The sequence below is a fragment of the Artibeus jamaicensis genome, unplaced genomic scaffold (assembly GCF_021234435.1).
Source record: "Artibeus jamaicensis isolate MK-2021 breed Jamaican fruit bat unplaced genomic scaffold, CSHL_Jam_final contig_391, whole genome shotgun sequence".
In the NCBI taxonomy this organism is placed as follows: Eukaryota; Metazoa; Chordata; class Mammalia; order Chiroptera; family Phyllostomidae; genus Artibeus; species Artibeus jamaicensis.
In genome coordinates this window covers 22,058,175-22,081,347 of record NW_026521814.1, presented here as the reverse complement: position 1 = coordinate 22,081,347, position 23,173 = coordinate 22,058,175, and the positions used below count along the sequence as shown (strand labels likewise).

General features: G+C 35.8%; 1 protein-coding gene across 5 annotated transcripts in view; it reads left to right on the top strand.

The window, feature by feature from the left end:
* CALCRL (calcitonin receptor like receptor) overlaps positions 1–23,173 on the top strand; it is an 88,756-nt gene that overhangs the window by 15,735 nt on the left and 49,848 nt on the right. For 4 of the 5 annotated variants that reach the window (XM_037162950.2, XM_037162953.2, XM_037162949.2 and 1 more), the window contains exon 2: positions 2,077–2,144. The exons of the other annotated variant lie outside the window; for it this stretch is intronic. The gene's annotated coding sequence lies outside the window, so the exon portion shown is untranslated. The remainder of the gene's footprint in view (positions 1–2,076; positions 2,145–23,173) is intronic. 5 annotated transcript variants of the gene reach the window in all.

Sequence of the window (23,173 nt, the reverse complement as noted above, 5' to 3'; positions counted from 1 at the left end):
TCTCTCGTCATCAGCATCCTCTGCTGGAGTGGTGCATTGGTTATAATCGGTGAACCTGTGTCAACAAATCATGATTGCACACAGTCAATAGGATACATTAGGGTTCACTCTTAGTGTTAGACGTTTTGTGAGTTTGCACAACTGTGTAATGGCATGTATTGCGTGTTTTTATAAGCTTTTGAATATTTAAAATCATTTATTTCACTTACCATCTGTTGAAAGAGCTATTATCTTTCTACTGTGGTAAAAACTATTTCTTACACATGGAAAATCATAGAAGGCATTAAAGTGTGTGTCTTTCATATACTCCCTCAGCTTGGAAACCACTTGATACCATTAGCTCTTATACCATTAGCTGAATTTAACCAATATATTTCTTCAAGGTTCTGATTTCCTCTTGATAAAGATTTATCTGTTTTCTTATTTGCTGTGTTTCTTTTCTGTGTTTTTAAGTTTTAGTTGGTTTTGATCATTGTGTAATCTTTTCAGCCAATGGGGCTATTTCAACAAAATCAGTTGGATTGTTTTGTTTTTAGTTGTAGGTATCTCTGTTATTTTCACTAAGAATTTATAATGTTTTTTCCTGTATCCTCTCCTCTTGAATATTAGTATATTTTTGGAAAGTGGAAGACCATGATGACATGTACATTATTTTATTAATATGCAAAATACACGTACTAACCAAAATTAACTCATCAACAAATTTTCTAACAGCCAGAACCATTGACACATTTGTTTTCTAGTTATTCCAAATCACCAAGAGGGGAGAAAGATTATTTCATAGCATTTTCAGCTGTGATGACAAATTAAACCTCTAGAACTATGCAGAAAAGAAAAAACAATATGTCATGTCATTTCTATTTCTAGCGCCACTTCCAGCATGTCGGGATGACACTCAAAATAAATTTCAACTTTGAACCTTCTGTAGCCATGCATATACCAGTAAAGTCTGAGACTAGAAAGAGCTTTTATTTTTTTCAAAGTAGCTTGTAGAACATCCAGATTCTAAATATAATACAGTGTTCATTGGTGTAAAATATACATAGCTTTAATATGATCAGATCATGAATCTATTGTAACATAAACTAGACAATTTATAATAATGGATAATAAATTATTTAAATTCATAATGTTATAAAATAGTTTTTTATAAAATAAAATATTTGATCACAAAATATTTGATTGCAGAGATTAGATTGATTTTAACATAAATTTTCATAATGCTTTTGAGTTTTCACTTACTGTGTTGACTGCATAGAAATCCTTGGCAATAATTCAGAATAATTCAGAGATTATAATTAGAATTAGCAGCAAATTGATAATTCTTAAGGATAAGCATATGAAGCCATATAAACCATAGAAGGATCTCAAATCCCAATAAAGCTAATGAAGATAAATAATATGCAAATACAATTTTTACATTTTTGAAGTTCTACAAGTCTAAACAGTATGTAAATGCAAAACAAGGTAAACAAAGTTATACCTGTATCTTGATCTCAACATCAGTTTGACTCTGAGACTGTGCACATAAAACACATTTATATACACAAAGTCTTTGTTTAGCAGTGGATGAACCTCGCTTGTCAATAATGCTGTGTGTTTAAGGAAAGGCAGATATCATTACTGTTGTGGTCCATCCTCTGCCTCCCTCTGTGCCAGGGTCTCTGTCTCTCCCCCTCACTAATTCCTCCTCTTTCTGCACTTTGAACCACTCCCATCACTACTTCCTTAGTATCATTTGACTAGGTTACTCTTTCTTCCAGCAACAACCTTTCTCCTGAACATGTCAGGCACCCTCCTCTTCCCAGTGCTGAGCTCTTGGATGACAGGGATCAGCCTTTATGTGTGTGCTCCCTGCTACCCTCATTCTTAAGAAGTAAGGTCCCAAGAACAAAGTTCTGGTTTACTTGCAGATTAGCGTGGTGGCAACCAACCTCTCATTAAAAATCTACATTTAAAATATGTCTGTTTAAGATTCTAACAAAAAAAACTACAAAAAAATTAAATTCTGTAAAATTCCACTATTCACTATTCACATTTTAACCCAATTCACAGCAATGTTCTCTTGTCGTCCAGGGTACTACGATGATACACCCACCACTTGTGCCGCCACCTGTCAAAACTCTGGATGACCCTACTTTCAGGTACTGCATATGTTACAGCAGAACACTCACGACTTCACAGTAATGTGTTGGAATTGCACTGAAGCTGAGGATGATAGGAACACGTTAACAATAGGAAGGAAGATTTCTCAGAATTATGTATAACTTAACTTCAGATAACTTCCAACTAAAGAAAAACAGAAAATCAGTCTAACAAAATACTGATAAAGATGAACTTCAGGGCATCTTTAAGAAAAGGTGTTACAAAACTTACCAAATCAATTTTTTGGGACCTTTGGGTATGGATTTAAACCTCCTGTTCTTGTGCCATTGGCCAAGGATAGCAGTGTTAAATTAATTTGAATAGATCCTATCAGATTGAGTAATATTAGTAATTTGGTAATATTAGCCAAAAATATGACATACATATATACATACATATACACAGATATTAATGCTTATGGTTAATGTAATAACTGTAACTATATGATACTATACATATATAGAAAACAAACCATTTAATGTTGTAAAATAATAAGGGTACATTGCTCCTTTGAACTAAATTCCTTTCTTCTGAAGAATTGTTTGTTTTCTGATTCACATAGTCACTGTTATATTTCTATAAATGGCTATGAACCTTTCTCATAATTGAAACATTAAAGGATACCATTTATAAATAAGGGAACAGGAAAATGGGTGGAGGGTGAGCTTTTTAAAATATTTAAGTTCTTCAAGGTACTATTTTTAGAACTCCTTGGCAAAGCATTTTCAGTTTAAATCCTGGATATGAACTACAAGCTTCAGGGACGTTGGTGGTTCCAAAAAGATAACTGTTGCCCTTGGGGGTGTCTTACTTATGTTTGGCATTATAGCTCCATGCCAGGTAAGATGTTAATTATGCAATTATTATACATCCAGCCCCCTTTCCTATAAAATTAAAGTAGCTTTCCTGTCCAAAGTCATGCTGTCCACAGTCATTGTTAAACTCCAAAGTATTTAACGACTAAATCATGTATCATCCTAATAAACTATAATAGCATTAATAATAAACAAATTGCACTAAATTATTTCATTAAATCAAACTCGAGTGACATAATTTCTTCTTCTGATTTTTACATTTCCAAGTCATTCTGTTGGACCCCAAAATAGACCCTCTATAATTATTCTTTGTCCCTCAGCATGTCTTTGGGAACTCATCATTGTTGTGTTATCCTTTTATGTGTCAGCTTCCTTTGCACATTGCACTTCATATGACTCACTGTTCCTTCGACCAAGGTCTGAGTGCTCTGAATACCTACTTATGTCTGACAGCTGGGTTTCTCTTCCTGGATGTTCTTCTGTGAAGTGGTGCCAGACCAATTTTTATAAGGCCTCAGTTTTGCTTAATGAGGACATAAAGCAAAGAACTTATTAGGCCTCTACTCTCTGTATACCACTCATCCCATGTGGAAATGAAGAGAATTACACAGTACTTTTTCTAAGTGTCTTTTCAAGTTATAAATTCTAATATTTTTAATAGTTTGAAGGAAATGAGTTGGAAGTACTTTAAAAATAAAAGGTCCAAATTTAAACTTCTTTTTCTTTATTAGATTGATCTCTGACTTGCAGACTATTGGTAAGATATATATATGTATAGATATATACATACTTCATATATACATATATAACTTCATATTAATTGTCCACTTTGTAATTAAAATTATTTCTAAAAGGTAAAATTTAAGGTGTTTAAGGTGAAGATATATGTGACAAAATCCAGCATAATGAGGTTGAAAACTTATCTCTGGGGAGATTAAAATATATAATTGAGAACCAGGATTGCAGTTTGCTATCATATTAGTTTGATTTATAGATGGTTTAATTTTAACTTAATGAAAGAATCACAGAGATGAGACTTAAGTAAGGAAACTCCTGGTCTTAGTTCATCTACTACTGTGAGATATGAAGGGAATCAACAAATTCTCCTGAACTCCTACTTAATTTTTTTCTCTTTTTTATTGTTGTTCAAGTATAGTTGTCTCCATCCCCCCAATCACTCTCCCCACCACCTCAGTCATCCCCACCTCCCACCCTCGATCCTACCCACCTTTGGCTTTGTCCATGTGTCCTTCATACCTCTTTCTTGACAAACCTTCTTGCTCCCCCCCCCCATTATCCCCTCCAACCTCCCCTCTGGTTACTGTCAGTTTGTTCTTAATTTCAAAGTCTCTGGTTATATTTTGCTTTCTTGTTTGTTTTGTTGATTAGGTTCCAATTATAGGTGAGATCGTATAGTATTTGTCTTTTACCACCTGGCTCATTTAACATAGCATAATGCTCTCCAGTTTCATCCATGCTATTGCAAAGGGTAGGAGCTTCTTCTTTCTTTCTGCTGCATAGTATTTCATTGTGCAAATGTACCATAGTATTTTGATCCACTTGTTTATGGATGGGAACTTAGATTGCTTCCAACACTTGGCTATTGTAAATTGTGCTGCTGTGAACATTGGGGTGCATAGGTTCTTTTGAATTGGTGTTTCAGGCTCCTTAGGGTATAATCAGTGGAAGTGCCAGGTCAAAAGGGGTTCCATTTTTAGTTTACTGAGGAAATTCCAAATTGTTTTCCATGGTGGCTGCACCAGTCTGCATTCCCACCAACAGTGTACTACAGTTCTTTTTTCTCCACAACCTTGCCAGCACTTAGTTGTTGATTTGGTAATGATAGCCATTCTTACCAATGTGAAGTGGTATCTCATTGTGGTTTTAATTTGCATCTCTCTGTTGGCTCGTGATACTGAGCATCCTTTCATATGTCTTTGGGCCCTCTGTGTGTCCCTCCTTGGAGAAGGGTATGTTCAGGTTCCTTTGCCTATTTTTTAATTGAGTTGTTTGTCTTCCTAGAGTGGATACCTGTATGAACTCCTTCTTTCTAAATCTGTGAAATGAGCAGTTTATACTATAAGACTTCTCAGGGCCATTCAAGCTCTCTGAGATTCTGAACCTCTGACTGTAACTACACTGAATTAAAGATAGGAGCTAGATTGCTTTTGTTTTAGGTGTGGTTGTTAATAACTGTGAGTTTGCTGTCCTTTCACTGTTCATGTTTTTTTAACTTCTTTTTCTTAGGTAAGTCCCTTTAACATTTCATATAATAAGGGCTTGAACAAAAGCAAACTAAAAGGACAGCTAGATCAGGAGTGGAAACATAGAAATGAAGATCACATGGAGGGTTAGCAACAGGGGAGTTTGAGGAGGAGAAGGGGGGAGAAGATACAGAAAATAAGTAGCATAGACAGTAGATAGAAAATAGATGGGGGGGCAAGAATAGTATGGGAAATATAGAATCTAAAGAACTTGAGACACATGGTCATAAACTAAAGGGGGGGAATGGTGGGGATGGGGGGTAGGGTGGAGGGGAATGAAGGGGGGGAATAGAACAACTGTAATGGCATAATCAATAAAAAATAAATTAAAAAATAAATAAAGATAGGAGCTAGAAATAAAATGTCATCCAAAGTTCTTTGTAACAAATGTGATTGGTAATACTTTAATTTTCTAACTTAAAATATTTTTATTGCTTATTTACACAATTATTCAGTAGATTCTGGAACTTGACAAATGAATAAGGGGTGGGCAAGAAAAATAAATAAGGAGGATATCTCTGGATAAATTGAATTTTGAAGTAGAATGATATCAAGGTGTCACTAAATTTTAATAATCTTACTGAAAATTCTTTCTGACTCCAAGATATTAAAAATATTAATTTAACTTTCTAATAATTTAGTGAGTCAATTTTTACATTCAAATCATAATCCAACTAAAACTGAATCTCAGATATAATTTTTTTCCAAAATTGATGGACAATATTCATTAAATTGTTTATTTTTTCTATAATTGATTTGAAACTTAGGTAAAGTGTTATACTTACTAAATTTTATTAACACAATGAGTTTGCATACTGGGGTTCATTTGTTTGCTTTCAGTTAAACTTTGGAATTATCTATTGCCATTACTGCATTACATTCATAAATTATTTGGTGGACAATTAAGCACCTTTATACATTTTAGGTTTTACATTTATTAGTAAAAATATGCCTTTATTTACTAAAAATATTTTATGTCTGTAAATGTCTACTGAATGTGAGGCAATGGAACTAGATCTGTATGTATCATGTGAAAATCAGCTGTTGGTTCTGCTTGTAAGCAAATAAATGTAAGGCTTTGCAAGTAATGAATGGATTGGAAGATATCAAAAGGGCCTCTTTTCTGTTTTAACGACAATAAATTATCAGGATGCCAAGAAAGGTCCTTTGCAACTGGGGTATATATGTAATGATTTATATATGGGATGTGTGACTATTAACAAGCAGCTTATATTTATTTTTTGACAATCAAGTTTTTTTTATATTGAAGAGCATTATACATTTGCTAAAACATAAGAGGTTGTTATTAGATGTGGGAAAAGGACACAGTATTTTGCCAAGATGCACTGACCCAGAAAATAAGCAATTAGTTGAACACAGACTATTTATCTTAAAACTAGTTTTTAATCATATTTGAAAAGCTTGTTCAGTGGGATAGGACCCATACTTATGATTAAGAATCAGCCAGAGTCTGTTACATTCCAAAGGAAATAGTCAATGAGATGTAGATTCCCTCTGTGTAGCAAAACTCCATTTAAATAACAAAACAAAACGCAGCTCCCTGTCACAAAAAGAATCCTTGTTTCACTTAGACATTTTATTATTATCTCCCATCCTATCTCCTAGGCCTTTGTTGAGCAAGCTATCAAAGCAAATTAATTCTTTTTTAAGGAACACATCAGTTTTGACAAAATCTTCCAGAAATATGCAGAACCTAGCATGAATGTGACCAAGTGAAATTATCAATCAGGCTAAGCCACAATTCATTTATCCCTAAAAGAGTTGTAAATCTGCTTATTCTTAACTTCCAGCCAGCCCTTCCTAAACTGTCTATATTTATATCTTTCTGAGATTATCTAATTTCCTGTGTTTTCCATTAGTCACATTTCACTTATAAATGGCTAGATGGGGAACCTTTCTACCTTGTGGCTTGTAGCAGTAGCATATAGAGTCCTGACAATATACTTAACAATAAGTTACTCACATGTCTACTAGTTATTTTTAAAAAATGCAAATACATTTACATTTATTGATTCCTGTGAAAGGGAGCAAATGTCCACCTAAACAAGTGGAGAAGGGACTAGGACTTAAGAAGAAAGAAAGGATACGGCAGATGAGGGAAGCACGGTCATTTACTGTATTTCACAGGAAGCTCCTGCTGGAGCTGAAAGTTCTTTGCTCACTGAGACTGCTGGAGATAAAGACAGAGGAAAACCCAACACTAGTACTTGTAGCATTAAACTGCTGAATCTAAAACATTCCTGCAGATGATAAACAAACCCTGGATTTAAAGGGAACTAAAGCTGTGATTCAATAAGCCTGCCAAGTAAGACAGGCAACAATTAGTTAACTCGAGCAAGACTTTGGACCCACTCTTATTGCTATGGCTTTTACATGACTTCCAACCTCCAGATGAAAATTGAACACTTCTGTTAAGTTTTTTGTCTACATGACACCAAAGAGCAACTTAAATAAAAATAAGAGAAATTTGCGTAACTAATAAATAGAAACTCTCATTGTAAAGAATTACCTCACTAGGCATATTCATACTTTTAAAAACAAATTTGGCTATTGTTAATTAAACTTTAAACAAGAAAGTACCAATATATGAAGAAAAAATTGTGGCCGTGCTGAATTTATTATTTATATTATCTCACACATAAACTTGTTTTTCCACATGTACAATATAATTAGTAACACTTATCTTCAAATCATTTGGTATTGCATTTTATAAAGCAGGCTAATCTTAGTTACTTATTTCCTGAAAAAGTTTATTATTCCCTCTTTACTCTCAATTTTCCTGAAGCCTTTGGACATTCAGTAAAGCATCCAGGAAACAGCACCGTGCCATATAATCTGTCGTGTTGCTGGGAAATGTAGTGAACACACCTACAAGCAAGTCACAAAATGCTTTAGAAAAATTTTTCCATCATGAGAGTAAGATTTCTGAATCATAGCAGACCTTAGAATTTGTCCTTAGATGCACACCATAAAAATATTTCTCTACAATATCCTATGAAGGTAGTTGTTATGCTTTCTTCACAGGAGAAAATATTATTGAATGGTTTGGTTTTACAACATCTCAGATTCTACATGACATTTGGTGGAAAATTATATGTGACTACAAACACACGTATAGGGTGGACAAAAGTAGGTTTACAGTTGTGAGTACACAAAACGGTTCAGTATTACATTATTATGTGTTAATTACTGCATTATTTCCCACACAAGCAACTGTAAACCTCATTTTACCCTACCCTGTATATACATACATACATGCATGTACTTTGAAGTACATGTCCTTGATTTAAAACATTCTGAGAAAAAATCCATGCAGTAAGAATAGAGAGAAATAAGTATGCTTGTTCACAAACATGTATTAAATTTAAAAAATAAGACTATATTTTTTGGCTCACAATTTATAGTGGCTGGTTTTGGAAAGGACTATCTCTTTGTAGTCAGAATGATTCTTCTATTACATTCTATTATTGTTTTTAACTGTCTTGATGGTCAAATTTGTCTTTGAAAATTTTTAGTAGTAAATTGGGAAGAGGAATTTTTTTTCTTATAAGTCCTTTCTAAATATGTAAAGTGAGTTCTAATTTCAGTTCTTGCTCTTACAACTCTATAACCTGGAACTCTTTGGTACCATTTCTGGGCATAAAGCTTTAAAAAGCCCTGTGTTTCATCTTCTAATATGTTAACTGTATAGTTGGTCCGAAGGCTGTGGGTTATCGTTAAGCTAATATATTAACTTTATAACTTTGTAGAACTAGAAGATCCTATTTATAATTTTTTTAATACAACCCCTATATTTTTGGGGAAAAAAAAAGCAGGCAAATCAAAAGACGGCTAAAAGAAACAAAAAGTTTCTGTTCAAACTCTTGGTTTGGCTATTGTATAAATGGCCACAAACCACCTAATCATGCTTCTTAGAAGTTATCGAAAAGCAATTTTCTATTTTTTCCATAAATTTATTTCCCCCCACATTCTTCTGGATATTTTCTTTTCTGTTAAATTCAGAACTTCATAAAATATTCTCTAATATTTGCTCTAATATCCTCACTATTATTAGAAAGATTTGTTAAATCTTTCACTATGCTCTCAAAAAATAGTCACATATTATTAAATCTAAACGTCAAGAAACCACCCTGTTTTGAATTCATGTCCAATCCAGTGTCCATCGAATTTGTCAAGTTCTGAGAGCACATAATATGCTGATGTATAATTATAAATTTCAGGAGAGCGGTTGTGACAACATGCCTCATACAGTTTCAGTGCAACCCCGGTTCAAATAAGCAGCGTGATTGATATTCCCATTGAAAATGGGAATACTGCCTTGTCAAACGACCTGAAACTGCTCTCCAAATCCAGACACGATGAGGGGCCCCTCAATTAACAGAGAGCACACACATGCGCTTAGAGACTGTGGGGCACTCAACTTCAGGTTTCTCAATGGCCGTCTTGTTGTACTGTTCTCTTTTTTAGGTAGCAAGTTGGACCTAGTTAGCAACAAGACCTTAAGAAACTGACTGAAATTAATTACGCAAGTTTTTATGTTGAAAGACGATTGAGGAAAAAATATATCCTATTACAAAAGATGAACCCAGACTCATTAACAAACACCAAATACTGGTGAGATAGAAAAAAAGCCAAAGCACAGATTCTGTTCATTAAGTGTAACTCTTTAGTCATTGATTTTTTTTAGTCATTAATTTTTAAATCTACCTCAACCATATGTAAATACATCTTTTTGAAATCATGCTAATTTTCATCGAAATCTCTGTGATAAAGAATGTCTGACCACGTGTGGATATAACTGTGTGCGGGTGCTTCATCTGGAGGATGCTGTTTCGCGGGATTTTCCATCCCTAGGACAAGTTCTCGGGAACCGCTTAGGGTCACCGAAAGGGATCCGAGTTAGGGGATGTGTTTCTAATCTCCGTTCCTTCTGACCAGTTGCATGAAGGTCGTCAAAACATTTGATTTCTCTGGTTCTGAGCGCTCTCATCTATAAGAAAAAGTTTTGTTACCAAGATGACTTTGTCTATAGCGTGAAAAAATAATATTTAAACAAAATAAGTACAAATGAATACAATTGGTTTTCGTCAAATAAAAACTATTATTACTGCTTTCAATGAACCCTTATTAGGTTCTTCAAACTTTAATTGCTATAAATGGCATGAGTTAAGACTTGGATCCTGATGTTCTGTTTTGAATCATTTGAAGTGGTGTGTGTTTTACAAGAATTATATGCAAAAAAATACTTACTGTGTGTATAATTAATTTCAAGAGAAAATACTAGTTAAAAATGTTTTCTAGAATCCATTCTCTTAAACTGTCAACTGGTCACACATGTGTGATTTATCCAAGAAAACCCCCACTATATATGATCTTCTAAAGACCATGCCATAAACTGTTTTATTCTAAAAAGAGATACTATTGAGTGAGAAAGATCTCAAGTCTTCTGTGATTACTGAGAAAATGAACAGTTTGAAGGCAAAAGCTGCAAAGTATTATTCAACATAGTCCATTTTTTCCTGAAGCATACTTTATTTATTATGCTCTTAATATAAAGGAAACCAAATTGAATATAAAAGAACAATGAGGATTATTTATTCCCATATCTTCTCTCTAGGATCTATCATGGTGGTGGACTCACAATAAATAGGCAAATGCTCCTCAAATATTGGCCTTTCAGTGATGGTTTTGCTTCATCTAAACTTCAAAATATTACTGTTAAGGATCTACAGCCAGTGACTATTTGGGGGAGTGAAATACTCTGGGTCCAGAGGTAGTTCTGGGTAGGAGCATATATGTTTTAGAAGTCAGAGAGGCTCAGGTTGTAATCCCAGCTTTCTCACTTAACTAGTTAGAGGACTTCAAGCCTTAGCTTCCTTGTCTGGATGCATAAAGGGGAGAGTGTAATAATTCATTACCTTAGAACTGAAAGTGATAGCGTGCTCACGTGCTCACACTGCCTATGGCTGTGCTTAGAACACAGTAAACACTCAATAAATGGTAGCTGCTGCTATTTAAATTACCTTTTCTTATATTAATTGTTATAAAAATACCAATTAAACCTTGGCTTATGATAATTTATACTATTTTTGATATTTTGTTAATAGATTCCTGAATGCTACCTCAATGAATTTGGGGCAATTTCTACTCTTTTTTTATTAGTTCCTGGAAACAGGATGGGATGCTCAGTCCAAAGAGTGCCCCTTTTCCCCATTTCCCACTACCCTCCACCCACATCGATATGCTTGAAATAATGTGCAAAGACACTTTGGTGCAGAAGAAGGAAATAAGAGGTTGTTTTGGTCTGAGGGATCTAACCCATGATGATGGGGACATAAATTCAGAGGGTGACATGGTGCCTATGCTTTACTGGTCCTTTGAGCTGGTCTGAAGTATCTAGGGAGCTGAAGATGGAGGAGATACTTTCACGACAGAATTAGTAAACTCTGGCCAAGAACTGTGCTGTCTTGGGGACCAGGGGACAATACAGCAGAGGGAAAGTTAAAGGCCACTTTCCACCAATTCTGCACATATGACAGGACACTAGTGGCCGGTAGTTGAAGACTTTGAGAGGATCAAGAGATAGTGTCTTTCTGATATAATTTTTGAGATGAAGTAGTAAGAAATGGCAAAAGTAAAGTCACTTCCAAAGACTCCATGGGCAGAGGGCATACCCGAAAGACGTCAGAGTGCTAGAGAAAGAGTGCTGTGAATTGGTCTTACAAGAGAGACTAGTTTATGAAGCATCTGTTTAGGGATTTCAAGGGCAAATTGGGACTGGAAAGGATGCTGGAGGTCCCAGGTACTAAGATGCAGATAAAATCAGGAACCTGTGGACTATTGATAATATGACTTGGCAGCCAGAGGCTTCTGGGACCTAACTAGATTTCAGTCACAGGAATAAATATAGACGAGTTTATTTAGATAAGATAAATATTTAAATAGTATAGAACCAAGAGTAGGTTTCAGATTTTTGAATTTATGAAAACAGTAGGTGAACTGTGAGATTACCTAGCAGATTTGAAGTGGCTTGTGCTTTCACGTGTTTCATGTGAGTCATCTGGCAATAAGAAAGTATGTGATGTTTCCAATAAAGTTATTTTCAGATGGGAAAAAATGAATATAGCTACTTTCACATGGGAGGTCTTGCTGATGATTTATGTAATCCTAAGGGTTAATCTATTCCTGATTTAGATAGTTCTAAAGGCAACATGTACACACTCACAGATAACCTTTACTGAGTTCAGAGGAAATTCTGATATGTTGTCTACTTAAAAATAAACTCCTAAACGTGTACTATTACTGTATGGATCTGTAAATAACCCAAGACGAGTTATTAGACATTTTCTTACATTTTTTTCTGAGTGCTGGCTTTAGATCACACCTCTGCTCTCTGATATCCCTTACATGTACATTTCAGAATTCTTTTCCTTTATACTCAAGGTACCATTCAAACATATATGTTCCTGAAATGTAAATTCATATTATCTCCTGTTAAGTTTAGACTCCTAATTAAGTTGTATTTGGCCCTTAAATATTTATTTTTCTCTTGGCAGTATTTGACAAGAATTCATAATAAATTTCAATGTGTTCTTTTAGTAGATTTTGTTTGTTCTGCTCTGAGCTATATTGTAGCTATAGGCAAGTACCTGAAACCTGGCAAAGACATCATGATGTGCAAGGTCTGTCAGGAAAAAGTCCAGCCATTATTAATATAATGAGAATAGGTTGATCAACATCAGTGTAACCTGGCAGCCAAGGAGAGTGAAGTGGAATCTGCATGTGTGAACAATGACGACTTCACTGTACTAGTCGGGGAGGGTGGTAGACACCGCTAAGTGAGCATGTGTACTCTGTGTGGTACTGTGCGGCTGTCACATTCAAAATGACTGAGAAAGTAGAACAATCAATCTGCATCAGATTTTGTGTTAAGCTTGAACACTCCTCTGCGGAAACTATTTGCATGATTCAGAAAGCTGCAGCTATGGGCAACTGGTGATTGGCATCTTCATCACAACGTGTTCTCTCACATATCACATACCACGCAAAGTTTTCTTGAGAAAGATCAAATCACCCAGGTGATTTATGACCCCTACAGCCTAGATTTGGAACCATGCAATTTCTGGTTTTCCCCAAAACTAAAATCACCCTTGAAAGGGAAGAGATTTCAGACCGTCAGTGAAATTCAGGAAAATACAATGGGGCACCTGATGGTGATTGGGGGAACTGTGTGAGGTCCTGAGGTGCCTACTTTGAAGGGGACTGAGACATCAGTCTCATAGCACAACATTGTCCTATGTACAATGTTTCTTGTATCTTGTATCTTGAATAAATGTCTCTGGTTTTCATATTACATGGCTGGATACCTTCTGGATAGAACTCGTATAATGATCTTCACCATAAGGACAGCTGCCTCTCCCTATTGGTTCATTTCTTTTCTTTAAAAAGTTTTTCAAAGGAAGAAGAAATATGATTAATACTTCAGCCTATCAGAGCTAAACTTCCAACTAGTTTCATTATAATGTTATTTTTGCACTTTGAAAAAAACATTAGTTCAATAAATAAGAGAATTTTCCAAGATACATTATGAATATTATGTCATAATATCATGAAAGAACTTGGATTTCTTCCAGAACTAGTTTATTAAATAATATGTTTAAACAAAATGACTGATTCAAAAAACAGATACCTCTGCTCTATATTCTGTAACTGGAAAAGCTATGATCTTTCAAAAATATGAAATATCAACAGAGTTGATTTTAACTTCAATTACTACATGAAAATTATTTTAATGTTCTTATCCTGAAAGCTGTCTTAGAAATGTTAGCATCTATTTCATCAAATAGATTTTGGAATAATTTCTAACAAAATATATTGTTTGGTGTGATAGTGGCAACTAAGTTTCCATGGTTAGTGGGACAAGCAAAGATTAAATTGACATATGAGCCAGTTTCTGCTTCCAAAAGGATTATCATATGGTTCCAGAACTAATATTCATAGCATTTGTAAACTGTGTTATTTAATGGCTTAGTATTATACTATTCATCTTCATAATGCCTTCAGGCAGGTATCATAGATTCTTTAGGGTTAGATTTATGTCTCTAGTTTTAAAAATCTAAGGAAGGCCTTTAGTTCAGTTAAATCTAACCTCACATACAGTAAATATCTTCTTTAGTTAATATAAATTGCTCCTTTATAAATTAAAATATATTTCTTCTTTCTAATTTTTAATAAACCAGATGGTCTATTTATTAATTAGAATGTGTTTAAAGTGAAATAATTTTCACAATACCATTTATAAATTTTTGGGAACTTTTTCTCCAGGTTTCACTGGTCAAGTTGCAGTGGAACTGGAAGTCACTGGTCTTGACTCCAGGTCAAGTTCTAAAAACTGGTTCATCCCAACTGTATTAGTCTGTGACATACAGAAATATCACAGACTGGGTGGCTTACCCAACGTAACTAAAATTTCTGAAGGCTGGAAGTCCATGATCAAGGTTGTGGCAGGTTTGGTTTTTCTCGAGGCTTCTCTTCCTTGCTTGCAGACGCGTCACTTGTCTTTGCCTGGCCTTTTTTCTGTGTGTGAGAATTCCTGGTGTCTCTTCCTCTTCTCATAATGACATCAGTTATATTGCATTAGGAACCCACCTTTATAACCTCATTTAACTTCACCTCCGCGACTGACCTGTCTCCACATACAGTCACATTGTGGTTAGGGCTTCAACATATGTGTTTGGAGAGGAAATAAGTTAATTCATAATGCCAACAGTTTCTTAAAAAGTATTTCAAAGAAGATGGAGTTGAAATAGGTAAGAGGAATTTTAAAAAATTTAATTTATCACAGTAATAACTGAGTTAATTCCCTTAAGTAAAAAATAATCATCCATATCTTTGATATGTTAATAACCCCCAAATTTAAATCACGTAAGATTGTCTTACCTATCAGCCCTTCAGTAAGAATTTTTCAGCCAAATATTTTATGAACAATTCATACTTAAAAACCTTTTCATGGCTGAATGTGGAATTGATATCAGAAACACTACTAGTTCCTTGTCACAGACACTATTAGACGCAATTGTTTATAAATATTTTTCTATGTTAATTAGTATATTTTCAAAACTCTAGTTTCCCTCACATTCTCCAAAAAGATTTATTTATCTTTCTCTTGTACTTCACTATTTTTCAAGAATGCCCTTTTTTAAAAACAAATGTGTTTATTTTATTTTGTCTGCTGATCATGATCTGAAAATACATTTATTGCCAATAGACACATTTTGAGAATTGGCCTTGGCTGTTCTCACTGATCTCTAGGACTTCATCTAAATCCCTTTTCATGTCATCAGTTCAAAGGCAAATATATAAGTATAGTTTTTAACCAAAGCCCCAATACTTAGGAACTACATATGTACGCATTTGTCTAGTTTCCTGTGTGTGGAATCGTCTCGTGTCCTTTATCCCATATTCTGTCATCTGGAGCACTCGCTCACACTCTGGCCAATAGAATGCACAACAACCCCTTCTCCAGGAACGGCAGTGCGTTGCTATTGCACTTATTGCTTCATGATTCCTTCCCCAGCGTCTATTCCTGAGTCAATCGGTTAATCAAAAAATAAACAAAATGATTTTCTTTCTTTCTGGGAAGTGAATTCCCTGGATGAAGCACAAAAAGTTTGAACACACTTTTCTGGCTGCCTTAAAACAAAAACAAAAACACATTTACTAATCAAAGATGCTAATGAGGTTGGGATGATGTGTGTGTTGACTTTCTGTCTGTTGGGTAGGCACTGGTTGTTCCCAAGTCCAGCTCTACATTAATTGGTATGACTCCCCAGGCCTGGGAAAAATCTGCCTTAAATGTCAGTGTTTCCGTGGGATTTTCTTTGACTTCTGTGTATTCAATGTGTAGTTGCCATAGAGGTAGCAGACAGCATATAAGTGCATGGTTGCCAGTGGGATGCCATTTTTAGCCAAGATCCACCTATGTACTTTGAGTTTAGGCATTACTTACTCTACTATAATAAAAGAAAGATAGTGTTTTCAATCTCTTACAGGTTTAGCCACTAATAGTTATGGCCTCTCTTATTACAAAGTGGATTTTAAATGAATTCATTATGATTGGATGCTGCATACATTAATATGTGAGCATTCAAATGTGTTTATCTTTTTAGATCTTTATTACTTGAATCATTGTTGACTGACATCGAAGAATTCAAAAACATCCTTGCACAAAAGTGCTAACTGACTTTCTTGGGAAAATGCAGTAACATAACTTTCCCATACTCATATCCTAATGAAATATAATTAAAAAGAGAACTCTCTTTCCCCAAGTAAAATTTTCACATACATAAAATATTTTCTGTGATGATGTCCCAGCTTAGATATTGTGCTTTCCAATTCTCCTGCTGGGTGAGAGTTGATGACATTCAATATGAAATTTGCATTATTGTAACCAAACACAGGTCCCGCTGCCCAGTACTGAAGAACAGGTGCTGATATAAAGGAAAGTGCTTATTAATGTGCCAGAAAATGTTCTTAGCTCACTGCATACTAATTTTTATGCAATATAGCAGCCCTAAATGTGATAAAATTATTACCATTTTATGTAGCTATCTAGATAAGAGGATAAAATAATTGCCTGAAGTGTATAGCTACATAGATAATATCACTTTAAATCAGACACAATCAGCGACTAACTCCATAAAAAATAATTTTTCTCACTTCTCCCGAGATATAAAAGTAAGCAAAGCCACACTAGGTTTCCCTGTTTTTCTGCTTTGTTTTGCTTTGTTTTTTACTGAGACATAAATCACAGTTTGTTTGTTTGTTTGTTTGTTTGTTTGTTTGCATTTGCCTTGGTGCTGTCAAGAGGGGAGTTAGAACGTCAATAAAGTATTTCAAGGTCAGACCGATCATACTTTGGGGAGTGTTTCTATCAGAGTTACTGAAGGGAAGAATAATTTTCTTTATTTGCTAGACACTTAGTCTGTCCTAAACCTACTTTTGTCCTTTTGGTATGTGAATAACAATGTCTTAAGTAATATTATAGTCCTATAACATTCTTTTGCTTTCCTCATTTGGGAAGGGGAAGATAAAATTTAACTAACTGGTAAAAAATATGATAAAAAATCAGACAGAAAGCAAAACTTATATAAAGTTGTAAAATATAACAGCTGAAAATAATCACCTATAATAATATATCGTGCTAGGGGAAACAACATAAATGTTTGAATCTACTCGAAACTCAAAATTCTGAGATGTAAATATTATGTCTATTTGATGTTTGTGCTTGTCTCCTGTCTTTGTTACTTCTTCACCCATGTTACTTCCCCTACGTGGAATAAGGACGATTCTCTCTCTAGCTCTCTCTCCACCTCTCTTCTGCTTCCTCCTCCTCCTCCTCCCCTTTCCCTCCTCCTCCTCCTCCCCTCTCCCTTCCACCCACCACCCAGACGCTTAAATCACAGTATTAACTCATTTACTGGTGCAGAGGAAAATCCTTATTCTCTTCTAAGATTATTTCCTAAATCACAACAAACTTAAAAAGCTGATTTAATGGATAGAGGGGAAAGACGAGAATGTTATAAGCCTTTTTCCAGGGATTTCAGGGCTATTAGCCATCATTATTTGGTAAACAGTGAAAGGCATTCCCAGGTGGGACATCCCTTTATGGAAGAGCCCGAAATCCTGGGAGAAAACTGAGAGGGGGAAGGGAAAAAGGGAAGAAAAAAACCTTCGGACTTTCAACCGAGATTAATTGTAAACATTTTATGTGCCCTGAATTAATTTATTTGTGCCCTCTTTAAAATGTACTTGCTACTTAATTTTTAGGGAAAAGAAAATTCTATACTCCCATGAAATGTTCTTTGAATTACTAACTGTATAAGAGCGTGGGGGAAGAGAGAATGAAAAAAAATGTTAAAGAAAACGCTACATTTTTATATCTTACTTTTTCCTTGGTTTAGCGTTCTTTATCTATCACTGAACTATAATCATTTTGAATAATTAAATTACTTAATTTGTTTTACTAAAATTTTGCTGCTAGCTTTGTCACAGGAAAGAACTGAGAGAGGGTTCTCAGTCCAGCCTATAGTGTGTGGGTTCTTGAATTTGTGCAGACAAGATTTCACAACTTGAGCCAGGTGATTTTGAGAGTACATTTGTTGATGTTGGGGACAGTCATAAAGGAAGGCCTTAGAGCAGAAGAAGTAACAGGAGAGAGCCTAGATAACACTCTGCTTTGGTTCTCTCGAAACGTTATAGGAAAGAAGTGAGGGGAGGTGGGGCTGGTATTAGCTCACTGGAAAGTCAGAGACAAGGAGGCCTTGGAGACAGGTTCAGGCGCTGAGCCTGGGACCAGCTGCCGCTGCCCACTGCTCCCCTGGTTCAAAGTGTCATGAGGGCGGAAGGGCCAAAGTTAAGTCTTGCAAAGACAGAACTTAGTTCCCTCATCAAGTATCATTTACAGTATTGGACAAAATCGTTCTACTTCTTTCAAAACTCTGCTCTTCTTACCTCTGATGTCTAATGTTGCTGACTCCAACACTCCTTCCTGGAATGGGAAATAAACTAGGAACACCTGTCCTTCTGCCTTCCATTTAGATGTCTTTCATTTATAAGTGCATAGGCACATACAGTCTCCACAAAAGGAGATCAAACCATACCTTTTCTGAAACACTTATTAGTCACTCATTTTAAGTATCAACCACATTACAACCAATGCTTAGTTACAAAGATCGTAGGTATAAACAAATAAACAAGGAATGTGAGTTTCCCCAATAGGTACATACTTGTCTCTTTTTTACCAATAAGCATCCTCTGTCATGCGGAGGCACAATCCTCCTAAGCTCCTAAGTTTTTCTTCATAACAAACATATTTAACACAAAATTTATGTTTGGATTGTGAATTGAATATTCTGTACATGTACCAGTGAAATAATTTAATCCCATGTTTTAAAAAATACATTTTCTGGCCCTGGCTGGTGTAGCTCAGTGGCTTGAGCACGGGCCTGTGAACCAAAGGATCGCAGTTCGATTCCCAGTCAGGGCACATGCCTGGGTTGCAGGCCAGTTCCCAGTGGGGGATGCACGAGAGGCAACCACACATTGATATTTCTCTCCCTCTCTCCTTCCCTTCCCCTTGAAAGGTAAATAAATAAAATCTTAAAAAGAGAAAGTATTTGGTATTCTTTAAAAAATACAGTTTCTTATAAATAATTTTTGTAAAATAGATAAATCAAAATATATGCAATTTTACATTATAAGAAATTACTTTAGAACTTATAAGTTTTTTTCTTTCTTTTTTCTTTCTCTTTTTTTTTTCCTGGAATGGTGGTGGAGGGATCCAGAATCACGTTTTGACCATACAAAGTGACCCGATAAAGCCCCGCTGCTTCCCAGCCCCATACTGGTGATATTTTATATTAAAAGTCAACTTTATGTTTTAAAACATAAGTAGTAATTTTATTAAATTAATAACAGGAACTGAATTATTTTGCTTTAATTGTTCTGTAATGTTTGTGTTACGTATGCTTTAATTATGTTGGAGAGCCAAATAAGCTTAGCTGGTACCTGCTACAGGCTCTGCTTCCTCCTCCAACCATTTACATTTCATCTCCAACGAATGCCCCTGCTGTTCCCAGGTACTGGACCTGATACTTTTGTCTCACTGATTTTCTCACTCCAGAAAATAATTAAGCAAATAAAAGGCAACAGTTTATTATGTAAACACAGAAGTCTTCCTGGGTATGTGGTCACAAAGCATAGAAAACTTCACCTCCTTAATAACATCCTGGCCAATCTAGAGGAAAGCGGAGAGAGACTCAAGCACTGGGATTTATTTTATTACCATATATGCAAGTTGGTGGTATTAAGTGAAGGTCAAAGTAGTTTTGATAAGACACGTGATTTTGGAGACAGCATAGTTACAGAAAGCTGAGGGAGTTGGCATCGTTAAATAGTCACATATAATTTTACTCAAAAGTACATATTTTGTCCCTGGGACCAACTTAAATAAAGCAAGCCATTCCCTTTCTGCTGCAGGGGAGAGAGAGACCCCTTCCTTTAACCACCTTCCCACCTGTGGTAGGTTGTATTGGTTAATGCATTTACCCTCACAATATATTTAAAATGGTGTATTGTGCCCCTGTGACAGCTACAAAAAACACATGTAAATGTTGCAGTTTAGGGTTCTGTCTCCATTCTCTTGGTAAATATGGCAGCTAGTATCCAAACTATCCACACAAAAACCTGCTTTCTCTGCTCTGCATCTTGCTTTCTGTAGTTTTCCTGTCTTTTTTCTTTTTAATACAAGTCCTCTACTGTAATTTTTTAAATTGCTGTAATCTGCTGCCAAGAGCAGCGCACCGTTCAGAGAGATGTATTCACTCCCGCCCCAGAAAGCCACACGCGACTTTCTAGCCGTAGCCTCTACTACAGTGACCATCATAGCGGACTGTGTTTATCTTTTAGTTACTTTGATCTTCTTTTTTCCCCTGAGACTGCTATTGTTAGTGCTGCTCAGAGAAGACTTCTGATGAGGAAACAATGAGCAGACACACCTAGTACTGCAGCCCAAGTTATAGTCCGAGAGACATGCTCCAGCAATGCATGAGATTTGTTTTAAAGTGATCAGAACAGATAGCAGGATGCTGTGACTCTTTTGCTCAAAAAAAAAAAGCAAACTTACTGCTTTCTCAAAAAAATCAACCTATTAGTTACCTAAGAACCATTATATATTCTTTAGGTTATTTAACTTTAAAATAAGACATGTTCTGTAGAGATGTTTTCTCTTTATTAGGAGAAAATTCTATTTTAGTGAACAGGTTTTTCAGATTTAAAATGGTGATGTTTTGGAAAGTGTTTTTTGCTTTATTTCCTTGGGGTGTTTTGCATTTTCCTGAAAATGCGCTGTCTTAAGGATCAGCGAACGACGGGACAATTAGGTTCGGAAAGTGTTTGACTGCTGTTATTAAGGCCTATCACACCATGTCACGTGTGACAGGGCATTTTTTTTTCTTTAACACATCCTGGTCCAGTTAAGGCTGAGATTCAGAAAAAGTGCTTGGCACAACTGTTTAGCAGGAAAGCAAGCTATTTTAAAAGCCTTTTGGGAACATGTTTGTGAAACAGGAAAAAACATACGTTTCAGTTGATAACAGCTCTCCGTAAAGTCGAGCCTCGCTGAGATGGATTTGCCATCTTTTTTCACAGGGAACGTGTTGTTCTGAAGCAGCAGGTCTCACTTAAACACAGCTTAACTCAGTAAGGCACATCTTCCTGTGCAACTTCTTTCGCACTGGAAAATCTATTTTTACATTGCAGTCCAGACTTAGTCACAGGAATAAATAATTAAAAATAAGCCAAGTTTGGATTGCTCAAAATGAAAGTGGGGTGTAGAATGCATCACGGGACTGTGTGCCTAGCAAATGTCTCAAGTCACATATCTAGGTTTCTGTTCATTAATTTCCCAAAGAATCGCAAGTTCCTCTCAGGATTGGACCTTAACCATCACCCACGCAAGCCTTGATCATTCCTGTTCCTTGCCTCTTGGAAAACTCTACCTCTGTCTTCTATCAATACACATTCTTATTACTTTTAATTCCTTAAATACTGATGTTTTGAATTCTCTCCTAATCAATTTATATACATATCTCCTAGAATACACTGTGTAATCACTTCCCATTTTGACTATTTCTAGACAAAATGTCACCATTTACTGTCCTACTATTCGATGATGGATGTGAACTTTCTTTTTCAAGGCCCTCTCTTACTGATTTCCAGAACTACCCAGGGGTGTCTGACCCTCTGGAGTCTGTGAGCCACACTGGAAGAAGAAGAGTGGTCTTGTGTGTATTCAATGTTAAATACATTGCAACACGTAATTCCCCAAAAACCTCATAATGTTTTAAGTAAATTTACAATTTTGTGTTGGGCCACGTTCACAGCCATCCTGGGCAGCAGGCAGCTGGGGACCACAGGCTGGGCACCCCGGTAGACAAACACTCCCAGACACTTTCTTCCTGAAATGTGTATCTGTTCTCGGGTATGTTCCCACCACCCCTTTTCTCCTGCTGTATCCTCTGTGTTAGTGATTAGAACCTGCCCAGATACTCATGTTGGAATTGGGGGGATTTGTTTCAGGTTTCTTATACTAAATTCTCATATCCTCATAGATTAAACATTTTTAACATTTTTGAGCTTTAAATATTCTTCTCTATCTCCATTATTTCTGTTCTTATTTCCAGGTTCCAGGTTTTATGATTATTTTCTTGCCTCACTCACTTAGAAGTCTCTGCAGTATTTCAATTTGTCTCTCTACCATTGCCTTCATTGTTGCCATCTGTGAGTTAATCATTCCATTTCTAAAGTGAAAATGTTGTCATAGTGCTCTACTGTTTTGTCCCCCTTCAATTTGTATTCTTTTTTTTTTCCCTGGCAACCATGTTAGCACATATTGGAATGCACATCATTCTTTCTCAGGATGGCGCCTGTGCGCACACTACTGATGCATCAGGTCACCCTCACCAAGTCTAGACTCAGCTCTAACACTGCTCCGTAGAGCAGTCCTGCCTGCACCACCAATAAATGGGAGTGGGCATTCCAGGTGAAACTTCCGGCATAGAGCATTACGTCAAAACTCCTCAAAAGGACAGGAGAGAACACCTCTAATATGATTCCCTGTGCTCCTGGAAGGCCCCGCCTCTCGTGTACCTGCATTTTTTCCATTGCCTAGCACTTTCGAATCACCGATTTTTTTGAAACTCCATTTAAATCTCATATTCTCTCTCCACATGCATGCACACACACACAAATACTTCTCTCATGTAAACTGCATCATTGTATCTGATCAATCAGGCCCTAAAATTACTTATTCACTACTTACAATACTTTATCATCCACATTCCTATGTGTCTGTCTCCCCCTTTTCAG